This window comes from Cricetulus griseus (genome assembly GCF_003668045.3).
Source record: "Cricetulus griseus strain 17A/GY chromosome 1 unlocalized genomic scaffold, alternate assembly CriGri-PICRH-1.0 chr1_1, whole genome shotgun sequence".
Lineage (NCBI taxonomy): Eukaryota > Metazoa > Chordata > Mammalia > Rodentia > Cricetidae > Cricetulus > Cricetulus griseus.
This window is the reverse complement of record NW_023276807.1, coordinates 209,737,015-209,752,289: the sequence shown is the minus strand read 5'-3', so window position 1 is coordinate 209,752,289 and position 15,275 is coordinate 209,737,015. Positions and strand designations below refer to the sequence as shown.

The 15,275-nt window shown below is 45.8% G+C and overlaps 1 long non-coding RNA gene and 1 other non-coding gene across 2 annotated transcripts; both read right to left on the bottom strand.

Annotated features, from left to right (window-relative positions):
• Window positions 1-6,705: 6,705 nt before the first annotated feature.
• LOC118239623 lies at window positions 6,706-15,228 on the bottom strand. Its single transcript, XR_004772251.1, has 3 exons — window positions 15,058-15,228; window positions 14,045-14,680; window positions 6,706-7,307 (listed from the first exon to the last, which is right to left on the bottom strand). It is a non-coding gene; the product is annotated as an uncharacterized LOC118239623 (long non-coding RNA).
• Trnar-acg lies at window positions 15,037-15,109 on the bottom strand. The gene has a single exon. It is a non-coding gene; the product is annotated as a tRNA-Arg (tRNA).
• Window positions 15,229-15,275: the final 47 nt, after the last annotated feature.

The following is a 15,275-nucleotide window of genomic DNA, read 5'->3' as shown; positions in this document are numbered from 1 at the left end:
TCGGCGCTAGCTGGAAAGACCTCCCCCTTCTCTTAAAGATTAAGATACAAATATATACATTTTCCCGGAAACATTTTACAGAAGTTACAGATTCCAGAAGGCAACTATTCAAAATTAGGACATCCCTCTGTATAACTAATAAAATTGTTATTCATAAAAGTTAATAATTCCATAACGACTATTATCCAGGTCATCAAATTTCTCCAACTTAATTTCCTGATCTCAGGTCCAATAAAATCTTAATGTCTTGCACTTGGATGTTAGGTTTCATTAATTTCTTTTTCTTTTTTGAAATACTGTTCTGTTGCCAAGGCTTGCTTCAAATTTATGGTCCTCCTGCCTCAGGCTCCTAGATCTGGGGCTGCGTGCATGTGCTTACCTCCTCCCATTTGTTCATATGTTTATTTGATGGAATAGGGCTTACCATGCAGGGCAGGCCAACCTTCAGTTCATAGCCTCTGCTGTGTGCTGGAATTACAGGTGTGTACTTCCCTGATTAACTTTTTTTCCTTCCTCCTTCTCCTCCCCACTGGGGAATGAACTCAAGAGTCTTGTGCATGCTACGCAGGCGCCCTACCACCAAGCTTTGGGGCCACATCTGTGGCCAGTGCCTGTGGAGGCCAGAAGAGGGTGTCAGATGCCGTGGAACTGGAATTACAGATGGATGTGAGCAGCCTTGTGAGTGCTGGGAACAGAACCCTGGGGCCCCTGGAAGAACAGCAAGTGCTCTTAGCTTCTGAGACACCCCCCTAGCCCTGCTTCCTTCCTTCCTTCCTTCCTTTCTTCCTTCCTTCCTTCCTCCCTCCCTCCATCCCTCCCTCCCTCCCTCCTCTCTCTCTCTCTCTCTCTCTCTCTCTCTGTCTCATTATGTGGTCAGGCTGGCCTTGAATTTACAGCAATCCTAACTCTGCTTCTTTTTGTTTTTTGAGACGGCATCTCACTATGCAGCTCTGGCTGACCTGGAACTCACTATGTAGACCAGGCTGGCCTTGAACTCACAGAGATCCTCCTACTTTTACCTCCTTCTTGTAGGATCAAAGGTGTGTGCCACCATGCCCAGCTGGGTTTCTCTAATGTATGAAAGCATTTTCTTGAGGCTACCATGGTGGTAAAAAACTTTAATTCCAGCTTTAGGAGGCAGAGGCTGGTGGATTGTTGTGAGTTCCATGCCAGTTAGAGCTACACAGTGAGACCCAAAATACTGTCTTAAAAAGAAAGAAAGAAAGAAAGAAAGAAAGAAAGAAAGAAAGAAAGAAAGAGGCACAACACACTTTGTTGGGCTAGAAAGATGGGCATCCTCTTCCAGAGGACTGGAATTTCCTAACTCTAGCTCCAGGGATCCAATACTCTTTTCTGACCTCTTAGGGCGTGTTCAGACACTCACACAAGAACACAAACATATAAATAAAAAATAATAGTAAATCTTCAAAACCAAGAAAACCCAAAACACACTTTCTCTTGTAGTTAGTAGCACCTGGAAACAAACTTCAAAAATCACACGATAGTTCTTCCTGCTATGTGTGACAGCATGAAGCTTCCTTACTTAATTAGATGTTATCCCAAATCGAACTAGATTTTAGTACTGGAAATAATAAGGATGGTAACTTCAAAAAAGAAATGGGCATGCTAGAGAGATGCCTCAGCGGGTGGGTGAGAGAGATTCCCAGCATCCACACTGGGAAACCCACAGCTACCTCTAACTCCAGCTGCAGGGGATCTGATGCCCTCTTCTTGCCTCCATGAGCACACAAATACACGAGGCATACACTTAAACACACACACACACACACACACACACACACACACACACACACACACACAAATAAAAAAGAAAATAATCTTGGAGAAAAAACTGGGGTGTAGGGGTGCAGGCAGGAGGACTTTGAGTTTGAGACCAACCTGGAGTGTTCAAGATGAGCCTGAGCTACGACGTACTGAGATTACTTCAGAAATATATAATACTCAGCAGCCCAACATTGGCAGACACACAGCAGCTTTCCATTGTGAAGCAATACAGAGAGTTGATAAATGTGACTGAGAACCAAGCGCTGTGAGTCGGGCCATGGAAAGCAGAGCCTCGAGAGGAAGGCAGATTTGGTTTGGGCTTTGTTGAGATAGGATTTTGGCAAAAGCAACTAAGAAAAAGGAGTGGGAGGTCAAAAAAGAGGAGTGGGCAGGCTTTCACTTAGTATGGCCAAAATTTGAGAAAGACATCCTATAACTTCACTTGAGGCTTTGGAGTACTGGTCTTTGAGAAAAGTATCCAAGGCAGTGTGGTTTCCTTCCTGTTGCCAAGGGCATGAAGATGAACAGCAAACTGTTTCTTGTGTTTCAGAAATCTCACAGAAAATCAAGCATTTGCCTGAAATGGTTTTGTTAAGCTAGTTTAAATTTTCTTCAGAGAGAGAGAGAGAGAGAGAGAGAGAGAGAGAGAGCGCAAACAAATGTGGATGTTGGTTCCTTCCTTCCACCATATGGACCTGACTGAGGCTCTTCACAGGCTGTCAGCCTTCATTGTGAGGGTCTTTACTTGCTGAGCCATCTTGCCTATCCTGGCAAACTTTTTTTTTTACCCTCTTCTGGGGAGGTCAGTTGGTAGAATGTTCTTGCCTAGCATGAGTAAGGCCCTGGACTCAACCCCAGCACTGTATAAACTGGGTGTGGTGGTACTATGGAGAGCCCAGTAGAAAAGTGCTTGCCTCAAAATTGTGAATACCAGATTTTGGTTCCTGTGAACCCACATAAGGCCAATGTGGTAGCTCATGTCTGTCATCCTGTTGCATAGATATTCACCTGTGAGCTGTGGCTCACACCTTTAATCCCAGGCATCCTCAGGAGGCAGAGGCAGGCAGAACTTTGTGAGTTCCAAGACAACCTGGTCAACATAGTTCCAGGACTCCAAGACATAATGATAATGTGTCTCTAGAGACAAAACAAAAACAAAGAAAGAACAAAATTCAAGATTATCCTTGGCTACATAGCAAGTTCTGCTTAAAAAGAAAAGGCATGTGGTGAAAAAAACCTCACAAGTGGGCTGGAGAGATGGGTCAGAGGTTAAGAGCACTGACTGACTGCTCTTCCAAGGTCCTGAGTTCAATTCCCAGCAACCACATGGTGGCTCACAACCATCTATAATGAGATCTGGTGCCCTCTTCTGGTGTGCAGATATACATGGAAGCAGAATGTTGCATGCATAATAAAATAAATAAAATCTTTAAACAAAACAAAACAAAACAAACAACAAAAAACCCTCACAAGTATATACACTAGGAAAGATGGAGCCATACCTGCCTCCACAGCATTCCTTACACCTATTACACCCTTCTCACTGGAATAACCCAAGTGATTGGTACATTTAGTGCCATACTTTGCTGCACACATGCATAACTACTATCTAAAACCAAGTGTGATTGCTTTATAATTCAACCATTCCTGTCATGATAGATGTTTAGACTGCTTCCAGTTCACCCTGTTATGAAATGTTTCCGTGAATATCATTTCATATGTATCCTGCCCAATTGCCTTGCTTTGTTCTTTTAAAAATACTTATTTTATCTGGGTGGTGGTGGTGGTGGCGGCCGCCGGGCGCATGCCTTTAATCCCAGCACTTAGGAGGCAGAAGCAGGTGGATCTCTGTGAGTTCAAGGCCAGGCTGGCCTACAGAGTGTGTGCCAGTACAGACAGGGCTACACAGAGAAACCCTGTCTCACAAAAACAAACTTTTTAAAGATTTATTTATTTTATTTTACATGTTTTGTTTGCATGTATGCCTGTAGAATACATGTGTGCCTGGTACCCAGGGAGGTCAAAAGAGGATGTTGCCAGGTGTTGGTGGTGCATGCCTTTAATCCTAGCACTCGGGAGGCAGAGGCAGGTGGATCTCTGTGAGTTCGAGGCCAGCCTGGTCTCCAGAGCGAGTGCCAGGATAGGCTCCAAAGCTACACAGAGAAACCCTGTCTCGAAAAACCAAAAAAAAAAAAAAAAAAAAAAAAAAAAGGATATCAATCTCAGGGTACTGGAGTTACAGGTGACATTGAGCTGCCTGACATGGTACTGGGAACTGAACTTGGGTCCTCTAGAAGAGCTGCCCGTGCTTTTAACTGCTGAATCATTTCTCTAGCTCCAAATCCAGATTTTTGATTTGGGGGCTGTAAATTTGAATTCACAGGTTTGCACAGCAAGTGGTCTTACTGGCTGGGTTATCTCCCCAGCTCCTGCCTTTTCTTTTGAGGGTATTATAAATTAATATGTTCCTTTATTATATGGAAAAATAATTACCAAGTGTATGAATATGATGGGGGTGGTAGTGTTTGTGTTTGAGACAGGATCTCACAGTGTAGCTTTAGCTGGCTCGGAATTTGCTATGTAGACTCCCTGAGATTTTCCTGCCTCCCCGATGCTGGGATTAAAGGTGCGTGCTACCATGCCAGACATGAATTCAGTTTTGTAGGAAAAACAAAACAAAACAAAAAAACCTTTCAGAAAATCAGAGGAACAAAAGGCGTGCCTACTCCCGAAGGAAATACTGCTTTGTTTTCTCTGTCCTTCCATGCTTTGCCCTGTGGTGCTGCGGTGGAAAAACAGAAAGGGCCTTGGCAGGCTACAGTTTTGTGTCTTTGCACCTTCCTAGCTACAGTCTCCCCACACCGCTGAGAAAGCATGTTCTGTTTCCCCTCTGTTATTCGGTGGTCCTAGCTCCCTTTACTCGCCTCCTGCCTGTCAAGTGAAGGAAATAACCTCCAGAAAGTGAAGTAAGATCACACTAGTAAGAAACACACAGGGCCTCCTGGATACATAAAAAAATAGGTGTTCTCAAGGAAGGTTGAATTCGAAGCCTAGCCCTGCAGGATTCCCAGCCACCAAAGGTAGGAAAACATCGCCCCCTAGAGGCCAGCCTGGTCATCTTCAACGGTGAGCAGGATCTCTGGGGTCCAGTAACCCGGACTGCCTCTCACCCAGGAAGACACTGTATCATCAGTGGGATTTTAGGAAGCAAGTAGGTTTCCTTTACATTGTGGGGGAGATACAGAATTGCACAAATGCAATTTATTTGGGGCCTTAGCAACAAAAGTGTGGCCCAGAACCAGGAAGACCAACTGTATCTCCACAGTTTGAGTCTGAAGGAGAGGCTTTTTTTAGTGGGTTAGGAGAAAAGGAATTTCATCCTAGTATGGACCTGGTTATCTTAAGCTACTATCAAAGAGTCAGGAGCATTTCTGGGCCAGGTGTGGCTGCACAGTTCCACACGCCACTCCAGGGCTCTGTGGTTTAGCGTTTGCTTGGAAACTCCCCAGACTAGCTCTGGGGTGAGTATGTATGGTAGCTAGGGTTCAGAGGGCTGCAATCCCCAGCCACCAGGGAGGCTGGGAGGCTGGGGCAGGAGGATGGTGAGTTTGAAGTTAAGCCGGACTATGAACAGAGGCACTCAAATAAAAAGAAGGAAGAAAGGAAGGGAAGGAAGGAGCTAGAGATAGGAAATGGAGAGGCGAGAAAGAGGAAAGATGGAAGGGAAAGAAAGAGGGAGACTGGAGAGCAGAGCAGATAGCCTTCTAGAACTAGCACCAAGTGGCAAAATGAAGCCGGGGTAAGGGTGGGGGGAGGGGTGGGGGCGGGGCGGGGGCAGTAGAAATGGTAAGAGAAGGACTGCTCCTCACAAACTGGACAATGAAGCAGGGTTCCGTGGGAATTACTAGGAAAGGACTTACAACTTCCCCTTCCTAGTACTTCAGAACCCCAGAGAACAGAGGCTGAAGAGACCAGGCTCCCACTGCTAGAGCCTGCTAGAGCCAGGGGGACCAAGGACCTTTATCTTTCACACCTCCTTGGTCAGCCGCTTCCTGCAGCAGTCCAGAAGAATCCTGAGGGTGGAAGTGCTGAGAAGAAATGACTGCTGCGTGCTCAGGCTATCACCCCCCCACACACACACACACACAGAGACACACACACACAGAGAACACACACACAGACACACACACCCCCACACACACACCTACACACACACAGACACACACAGAGAACCTCCCCCCCACACCTACACAGAGAGAGACACACACACACACAGAGACACACCCCCACACACAGACACACACACCTACACAGACACACACACACAAAGACACACACAGAGAGACACACACACATACCCACACCCACACACACCTACAAACACACAGACACACACTCCCACATCACAGACTCCGGGTGCACTGAGGGAGAGGGTCAGGAAAAAAATAAGAGGATGTGTGTGTGTGTGTGGTGGCGCACACCTTTAATCCCAACTCTGAGGAGTCAGAGGCAGGCAGGTCTCTGTGAGTTTGGGGCCAGCCTGGTCTACAAAGCAAGTGCCAGGACAGTTCCAAAGCAACACAGAGAAACCCTGTCTCAAAAAACGAAAATCAAAAAGCAAACAAAAAAGAAGAAAGAAAAGAAAAAAAGACAAGCCCAAGGTTTTGAAAGTTTATTAGATCCCAAATACTTTTTTAAAAGATTTTATTTATTTATTTTGTATACAACATTCTGCTTCCATGTATATCTGCACACCAGAAAAGGGCACCAGATCTCATTATAGCGATCCCAAATACTTTTTATTTTTGCTTCTGCTCAAGACAGCCTCTTTTGTGAGTCTAAGTTAGTCTTGAATTTGTAGTAATCCTCCTGCCTCAGCCTACTAAATCCTGGGATTACAGGAATGAGCCATTATCCCCGTCTTGTTTTTTTTTTTCTTCGAGACAGGGTTTCCCTGTGTAACTTTGGAGGCTGTCCTGGAACTAGCTCTTGTAGATCAGGCTGGTCTCAAACCCACAGAGACCCACCTGCCTCTGCCTCCTGAAACGCCTGGCCCCATCTTGTATATTTTATCAATAGACATTCCCCAAATTATAACAGACCCAGGTTTAATACTAGCACTTAGGAGGGTGAGGTCAGCCTGGGTTACATAGTTTCCATCCCAATTCAAACAAACAAGAAACACATACACCACCTCCAATAACAACAACAACAAAAACTGAGAACATTTTTGTAGGCTGGGTATGGAAGCTTACACCTGTAATTCCGGCATTTGGGAGGCAGAGACAGGAGGATTATGGTGAGTTAAAGTCCAACCTGGATTACATAGTCAGTTTCAGGCCCCCCAGGACTACATAGCAAGACAGGGTGTCTCTGCGTAGCCCTAGCTGTCCAGGAAGTCACTCTGTAGACCCGGCTGGCCTTGACCTCACAGAGATTTTCTTGCCTCTGCCTCCTCAGTGCTGGGGTTTAAAGGCGTGTGCCACCACTGCCTGGCTTCTTGGACTACATTTTGGCAAATGCTGTTGAAAAAAAAAAATAAGGAAAGAACGACCTTGGAATCAGAAACTAGACTTTTTCACATCTGGCTCTTCCACAGTTAAGTATCACTTTACTCAAGATACATTTATTTTCTCTGTTTCCTCACCTGTAGAATGGACATTAGTAATTCCTACCTAACACAATTATAGCTAGAAGACTGACTATAATTTTTTTTTTTTTTTATTTTCCAAGACAGGGTTTCTCTGTGTAGCTTTGCACATTACGCTGGCCTGGAACTCAGAGATCCTCCTGCCTCTGCCTCCTGAGTGCTGGAATCAAAGGCGTGCGCCACCACAGCCTGGCTCCTGATGGTACTCTGTAAAATGCCTGGAATGTGGTAAAGCTTACAAAATATCTGGCTAGGGGGATGATCGTGTTATTACTGTGAGGTAGGAGTAAGGTCTGAGGTCAGACAGCTACAGAAGCCTCCAGAGGAATAGGGTGAATGAGACAGAAGCAGGCCTGTGTTTTAGAAATGCTGCCAATGGAATATAAACATGCTCATCATTGAAAAACTGGAAAACATTATTTTCTCTAGATGACTGAGGTCATTCTGCACGTACAGTTTGTAATCTGTGTCACTTAATGGTAATATTACGAGCACTTCCCTACATTATTCAATTTTCTTTGGCGACATTGACTTTAATGGCTGCTTAAAACTTCACTGCATGGATGATTTATTCTCTCCATTCTCTAACTTGCTTTGTGGCTTTTTAAAAAAGCCTTTAATGAAGGCCTGGAGGGATGGCTCAGTGGGTAAGAGCACTTTTGCTCTTCCAGAGGTCTTGAGTTCAATTTCCAGCACCCACATGGTGGCTCACAGCCATCTGTAAATGTAGTCCCATGAGATCCAGTGCCCTCTTCTGGTGTGCAGGTGTACATGCAGACAAAACCTCCACATACGTAAGTAAAGCCCTCATTACGCATTTCTCTTGGTTAATCTTCCATGCTAGTGTGTGAAGACCTCTAAGGCTACCTTTCTAGAAGTACATTATAGAGGATATGTGCAGGTGGAGTTTCTCTGTCTCAACAGTCACTCCCAAATAACCATTCAGAAACTTATTATAAATGCTTGGCTGATAGCTTGTCTTCAGCCAGCTCTTACAACTTAAATTAATATTTCTGTTCATCTATGTACTACTCCAGGGCTTGTTTACCTTCTCTATGAACTTTCCATGTTGCTTCTTTCATGTCTGGCTCGAGACCCTCTGCTCTGACTCTGCCCTTCTCCTTCCCAGCATTCTCTCTGCCCCCCCAATCCTGCCTAGCTATCAGCCAATCAGCTTTGTAGTAACAGTGAGAGAAACACATTTTCACAGTGTACAAAAGGATTATTCCATAGCCTATATGTGTGGTGGTTTAGATAAGATTTAGATAGGCTCATATATTTGAATAATCACCAGGGAGTGGAACTATTTAGAAGAATGAGAAGGACTAGGAGGTGTGGCCTTGTTGGAGGGAGTGTGTCACTGGGGGGTGGGATTAGAAGTTTCCAAAAGCTCACACCAGCCCCAGGGTCTCTCAGCTGCTGCTCGAGCCCCATGTGTGTCACTGTGTCCTCCCCACCATGCTGATAGAAAACTAAGCCTCTAAAGCTGTAAGCCAGCCCCCAATTAAATGCTTTCTTTCATAAGTTTCCTGGACCATAGTGTCTTTTCACAGCAATACAACAGTAACTAAGACAATATATCTTTTTTTTTATGTTTTCGGTTGTGAGCCTAGCCTTTAACGGCTGAGCCTTCTCTCAAGCTCAATATATCTTTTTTTTAAAGTGTATTTATTTACTTTTTAATTATGTGTATGTGTATGTGTCCTGGAGGGATGTGCACATAGTTGCAGGTGTTTAAGTGGCATCAGATTCCTTGAAGCTGGAGTTACAGGTGGTTTTGAGCCACCTGACATGGGTGCTCGGAATTGAACTCAGCTCCTCTGCAAGATGCTCTTAACCACCGAGCCATCTCTCCAGCCTCTGACAATATATCTTTTATTGGTCACATCCAAAATATTTTATTATAAAACATGGTACAGGCTGATAGATGATTTTTCAACATTGTTGGGCATATATATTGTTGAGCAATGCATTGTCACAAGGATGTGACTTTAGTGAGAGTTTCAGTCACCTTGGACTTACAGCCCTGGATGCTCTGGAAATTGATATGTAGGTTAGCCTGTCCTGGAACTTACAGAGATCCACATGCCTGTGCCTCGTGAGTGCTGGGCTTGAGGGCATGGGCCACCACACTTGACCAGATGATCTGTCTTTTTTGTTTTTGTTTTCCAGACAGGGTTTCTCTGTGTAGCCCTGGCTGTCTTGGAACTCACTCTGTAGGCCAGAGCTGGCCTCAAACTCACAAAGATCCACCTGCCTCTGCCTCCCATGTGCTGGGACTAACGGTGTGTGCCACCACAGTCTGGCCTAGGATGATGTGTCTTAATGTTAAGATAAAAGGCTCTGGAGTCATTTGACCTTGGTCAGCAGCGGCTTAACCTTCTAGACATTGTTTCCTTCACTCTTGTGGGAAGAATGAATACTTCCTATGTCACAGGATTCTTGTGAATGTGCAAATATTTTCATAGAACTTGCACACAAAAACAGCTTAGAGCTGGTGTGGTACCTCAAACTTGAGATTCCAACATGCTGGAGGATGAGGCATGAGCATATCTAAGAGTTGGAGCCCTCCAGTCTCAAAAACCAAAGCAAACCAAAACTCAACACTTAATAAATACAATTTATTTATTTAGGTTTTTCAAGACAGGGTTTCTCTGTCTTGAAACAACCCTGGCTGTCCTGGAACTCTCTTTGTAGATTAAGCTGGCCTCAAACTCACAGAGATCCACCTGCCTCTTTCTCCTGAATGCTGGAATTAAAGGTGGTCAATATCACCAGGCTGACTTGTTATTCTTATCATATTTCAAAGCATTTGTGTGTCTGTGTCTGAGTGCTCAGTCACATGTGTGGAGGTCAGAGGACAACTTGTTGATTCTCCCCTACTTGGGATCAAACTCATGTTCTCATTCTTTTTTTTTTTTTTTTTTTTTTTTTGAGACAGGGTTTCTCTGTGGCTTTGGAGGCTGTCCTGGAACTAGCTCTTGTAGACCAGGCTGGTCTCGAACTCACAGAGATCCGCCTGCCTCTGCCTCCCGAGTGCTGGGATTAAAGGCGAGAGCCACCACTGCCCGGCTCATGTCCTCATTCTTGAGTGGCAAAACCTTTAAAAATAAATCAGCTAACAAAAGGCTCCCTTAGAATTGTGATTGAAGGCTGAGGAGCTGGCTGTCCTGCAGATGTAAGGGGCAGAGTTCAGATCCTCACCCACACAGAATCTGGGGGTATGGCAGCCTGCCTGTGACCCTAGCACTCTGCAGGCAGAGACAGGAAATCCTTCAACAACCTCACTCAAGCAAAAATCTGTGCCTCAATACATACAGTGGAGAGTTACTGAGGAAGACACCCCACACCAGCCCCTGGTCTCCACACACACATGTGTGCCAATACACAGGTGAATATACACAACACCCTGTTTTTTTTTTTTTGTTGTTGTTTTTGAGGCAATATTTCATGTATCCCAGGCTGCTCTCAAATTTGCTTTGCAGTGGAGAATGACTTTGAACTCCTGATCCCCTTGCCTCTGCCTCCTGAGTGTTGAGGTTGCTGTACCTGCCACCATGCTCTGTTTATGGTGTGCTAGGAGCAGAGGCTGAGTCTTTGTTCATGCTAGGGCTCTCTACCAACTGAGCTACAGCCCTGGCCTCTTGCCATCATGTAGAAACGTGTGTGTGTGTGTGTGTGTGTGTGTGTGTGTGTGTGTGTGTGTGTGAGATGCAGGGTGGCAGGGTTTCATACTGTAGCCCAGGGTGGCCTTAAACTCAAGGCAACTCCCCTGCCTTAGCCTCCTGAGTCCCTTCCCAGTGCCAGGTCTCAACAAGAATATATATGTATTATATCATATCCTAATACCAAATTTTGTATTAATTTTTGGGATAAGCACTATTTGGCTGTATTATATAATCACTACAGCAATATATTGATTTTAGTAATTCTAAATAACTCCGGAGTTTTATGTCCATAAGATAGAAGTGGTCTAGAGCCGTCTTGGGTGCCCGCCTTTGACAGTTTTTGATACTGGGTATGTTTTTGCTTCATACATAAATTGGGCAGCTTTCTATCTTTTTCTATGTTTAGAACAGTCCCTGCTTCCTATTTGTCATGGCAGATTAATAGTGTATAATAGAGATGACAAGGAAGAAAATGCAAATCGGCACAGATTATTTTGCCTCAGTAACCCTGCCACTTTCATAGTCAGAGGAAAGCTCTGATTGTAAAGAAGCAATTTGGAGCAGTGGGAGGGTCAAGCCGGCCGTTGTGTAGGTGTTGAAGAGGGCTGCTGACCAAGCTGGTGCAGGGGTGAGCGAAGGCGGGGTGGTTGCAGAGATGAGTAAAGGAGGGTCTCAGGAAGGCCAGCACAACCAATAAGACTGACAGGAGGTGTTTAAACAAAGACAGAAACTCAGCCAAATAAAGCTGAGCCTGAAGACAGGGAATAACTAGCAGCAGGGAGAGCATTATCTGGGAGTGAGCATCTCTCCCTCCCCTCCCCTTCCCAAAAGTCTCTAATGCTCTGCTCCATTGTCATTAATGTCTACCAGAAAAGTAAGTTTATTTATTATTATTTACATGTATTTATTTGCTTATTTATTGGTTTTTCAAGATAGTGTTTCTCTGTGTTTCCCTGGCTGCCCTGAAACTGTAGACCAGGCTGGCCTCGCCCACTGCACCCTTATTTCTTACCTAGACTATTTGGTCTTCTTCCATGCCTGTCTTCATCCCAGCAAAGCCCCCGTCCTGTTGTACAGCTGAGATCTGTAGCTTTTGAGGTCAGAGGACGACTTTTGGGAGTCTGTTCTTCCTCTTTAGTAAGGTTCTGGGTCACCAGGCTTGTGTGGTGAGTGAGTGCTTTACCCACAGAGCATTTCACTGACCTGAACTCTCTATTCTTTTTCTCTCAGTCTTTCCCTTCTTGCTATACACAAACCTGTAGTTACATGCTTTTCCCCCTTCCAAGTGACACAGGAAAAGGATGTGGGAGACAGCAGGAGTAGTGTGTGACAGAATTCCCAGGAACTGCTTGGCATCATACCCAGTAGGTGGCCAAAGCCAGTTTTAACGAAGAACAAAGACAACATAGAGGGAAGAAATCCAGCCCGATAGATGTCCATACTCTTGAAAAGTATTTTAACTAGTGAAAACACAGTGTTTCACAGGCTTTCCTTCTTTCCCTCTCACCTATGGATTTTTAACAGCCAATGGAACAACCACTACCTTGTTGTCAGGAGTGAGACCCAGAAACACAGACGGTCCACAACTAGACATTTAGCTTCTGAAAGAACAAACACCTACCAAGACTTTGCTGGATGCAGTTTGCTGGGCACAGCTGAGGCAGAGACAGGAACCCTCCTTAACAGCGTTTGTGTGTGTGTGTGTGTGTGTGTGTGTGTGTGTGTGTGTGTGTGTGTGTGTGTGTGCGCGCAAATCTTTTAAAATTTGAATTAGAAATAAGATTGTTTTACATGACAATCCCAGTTTCCTCTCCCTCCTGTCCTCCCCTACCACCCCCACCAACTAAAACCCTACCTATCACATATCCCTTCCTTAACAGTGTTTTTATCTCGTGGATTGTGGGCAGATTCACTTCCCACAGACATCCACTGGAAAGATCTGCAGGGAGAATTGTAAATAAATTCTGCCCCCTACAGGAGAGGCCCTGTAGTTCTCCAATCCCGTGGCGTGGGCAGGGCGGTGCAGAGTGGAATCCTTCCAAAAAGTATAGCATGGAAAATTGTCATCGGTGGAGCCACTTGCTCTTGTAGACCAGGCTGGTCTCAAACTCACAGATATCCACCTGCCTCTGCCTCCCGAGTGCTGGGATTAAAGGCATGTGTCACCAGCGCCCTGCTTTCTTTCCCAGTTTAATCAAAAGAAAAACATGAGACAAGTTCCAACAGAAGGGCATTTTAACATCATCAGAAGTAACAATCATTAGGAACAAAGAACATCTGAGAGATAGTCACAGTCAACTGGAGCCTAAGGACACATTCGACTAAATGTGATGTGGTATCCTGCATAAGATCCCAGAGAAGCAAGCCGGGCGTTGGTGGTGCATGCCTTTAATCCCAGCACTCGGTTGGCAGAGGCAGGCGGATCTCTGTGAGTTCCAGACCAGCCTGGTCTCCAGAGCGAGTGGCAGGACAGCCTCCAAAGCCACAGAGAAACCCTGTCTCGAAAAAAAAAAAAAAAAACCCCAAAAAACAAAAACAAAGATCCGGGAGCAGCAAAAGGGGGGGTGGGGGGTGGGGGGTGGGGGTGGGTGGGGTGAAGGTGGGGGTGGGGGGTGTGGTGGTGAAGGTGGGGGTGGGAGTGGGGGTGGGGGGTGTGGTGGTGATGGTGGTGTGGTGAAGGTGGGAGTGGGGTGGGGTGGTTGTTGGTGGGGGTGGTGGGGTGGTGTGATGGTGGTGGTGGTGTGATGGGTTGTTGTTGTTGGTGAAGGTGGTGTGATGGGTTGGTGGTGGTGGTGGTGAAGGTGGTGTGATGGGTTGCTGTTGTTGGTGTGATGGGTGGGTGGTGGTGGTGGTACAAAAGCATCCTCAACCCCTCATTGTGAATTTTCTTGGTTTTCTGGTTTCCTGGCTGTTCTTGGGGTGCGGGGTGGGGGGGACTTACGTTACCCAGGGTTCCTTAGAGCCTATTTTCTCCACGCCTTCCTGTGTTGCTAAGAGCACTGTCCTCCATAATCCATGGTGACCTCACTAGTCAAGACTCCTGTCTGGAAACGTCCAAATACGTGTGGTTCAGATCATTGTCCCTGCAGCTCTCTATCACACGGCGCTCTCTGGATGGCCAGTCTGCACCCCGAACCCCAAATCCGATTCTCCCTGAACTCTCCCACTTCAAGGGCAAAACGCTGCTGCGTGGCATTACTATTTCCCCCTCCCGGTTCCTTGCTACCGAGTCCCTGAATTCTGTCAGTGCCTTTTAACTTTTTTGTTTATTTGTTTGTTTGTTTGTTTTGTCAAAGCTGACACAAGGCAGAGGGAACTTCAGCTGAGAAAATGCCTCCACAGATTGGCCTGGAGGGTCCTCAACGTCTGTGGGCTTCTTGCCTCAGGTACGTGTTTCCCGTTCCCTTCCGAGGTTCTTCCTTGCCTGTGCCATTTCCTTCTTTTCCAGCTGTTGACAGGGGGAAACGTAGGTTCTCTCGGCCCTCCGCGAGGCAGTTTCATGACTCCTGGGCACTGTAATCGCTCATGAATTCCTTTTCTCTGAGGGGTGCGCGCGCGGGCAGGTGTTTCTTTACATCTGTGCTTGAGACAGAATCACTAGGAATTAGTGGCTAAGTTACTACAGAGTATTTTTTAAGTGTAGTATTTTTTAAGCATAGTAATGAGACAAAGCTCATCTTAATAGTCCATTCACCGAAATTTTCATGCTCAGATTCACTTAATTATACAAGAAACAGCTTTGAAAAGAGGAATGAGACACGCCAGCATGGGATGGCTGAAATACCGAACCAGGTTAAGACCTGGAAATGACAGCGTAAGCAGATAGTGAAGGAAGTACAGCGGTTGTGAGACAAGAGCAAAACGTTACAGGACTAGTGGGGTTTAGGAACACTGGGTTAGCAAGGGATGCAAATAAAGGAGTACCAGTCCCAACGAGCCAGCCAGGAGTCGAACCTGGAATCTTCTGATCCGTAGTCAGACGCGTTATCCATTGCGCCACTGGCCCGCAGACATTTTGTGGTAGCCCAATGATAGTACTTCAGGCTAACTGCAGGGTTGCATGGGACCTGTAGTCTTTCTCCGGAGTGCTTCAGACGGATGCGGCATTCTGGGAGATTGCAGAGCCTCAGCAGTGACGGCCTGTCATTGGTCGAGCCGGGGAGCCACGCCTA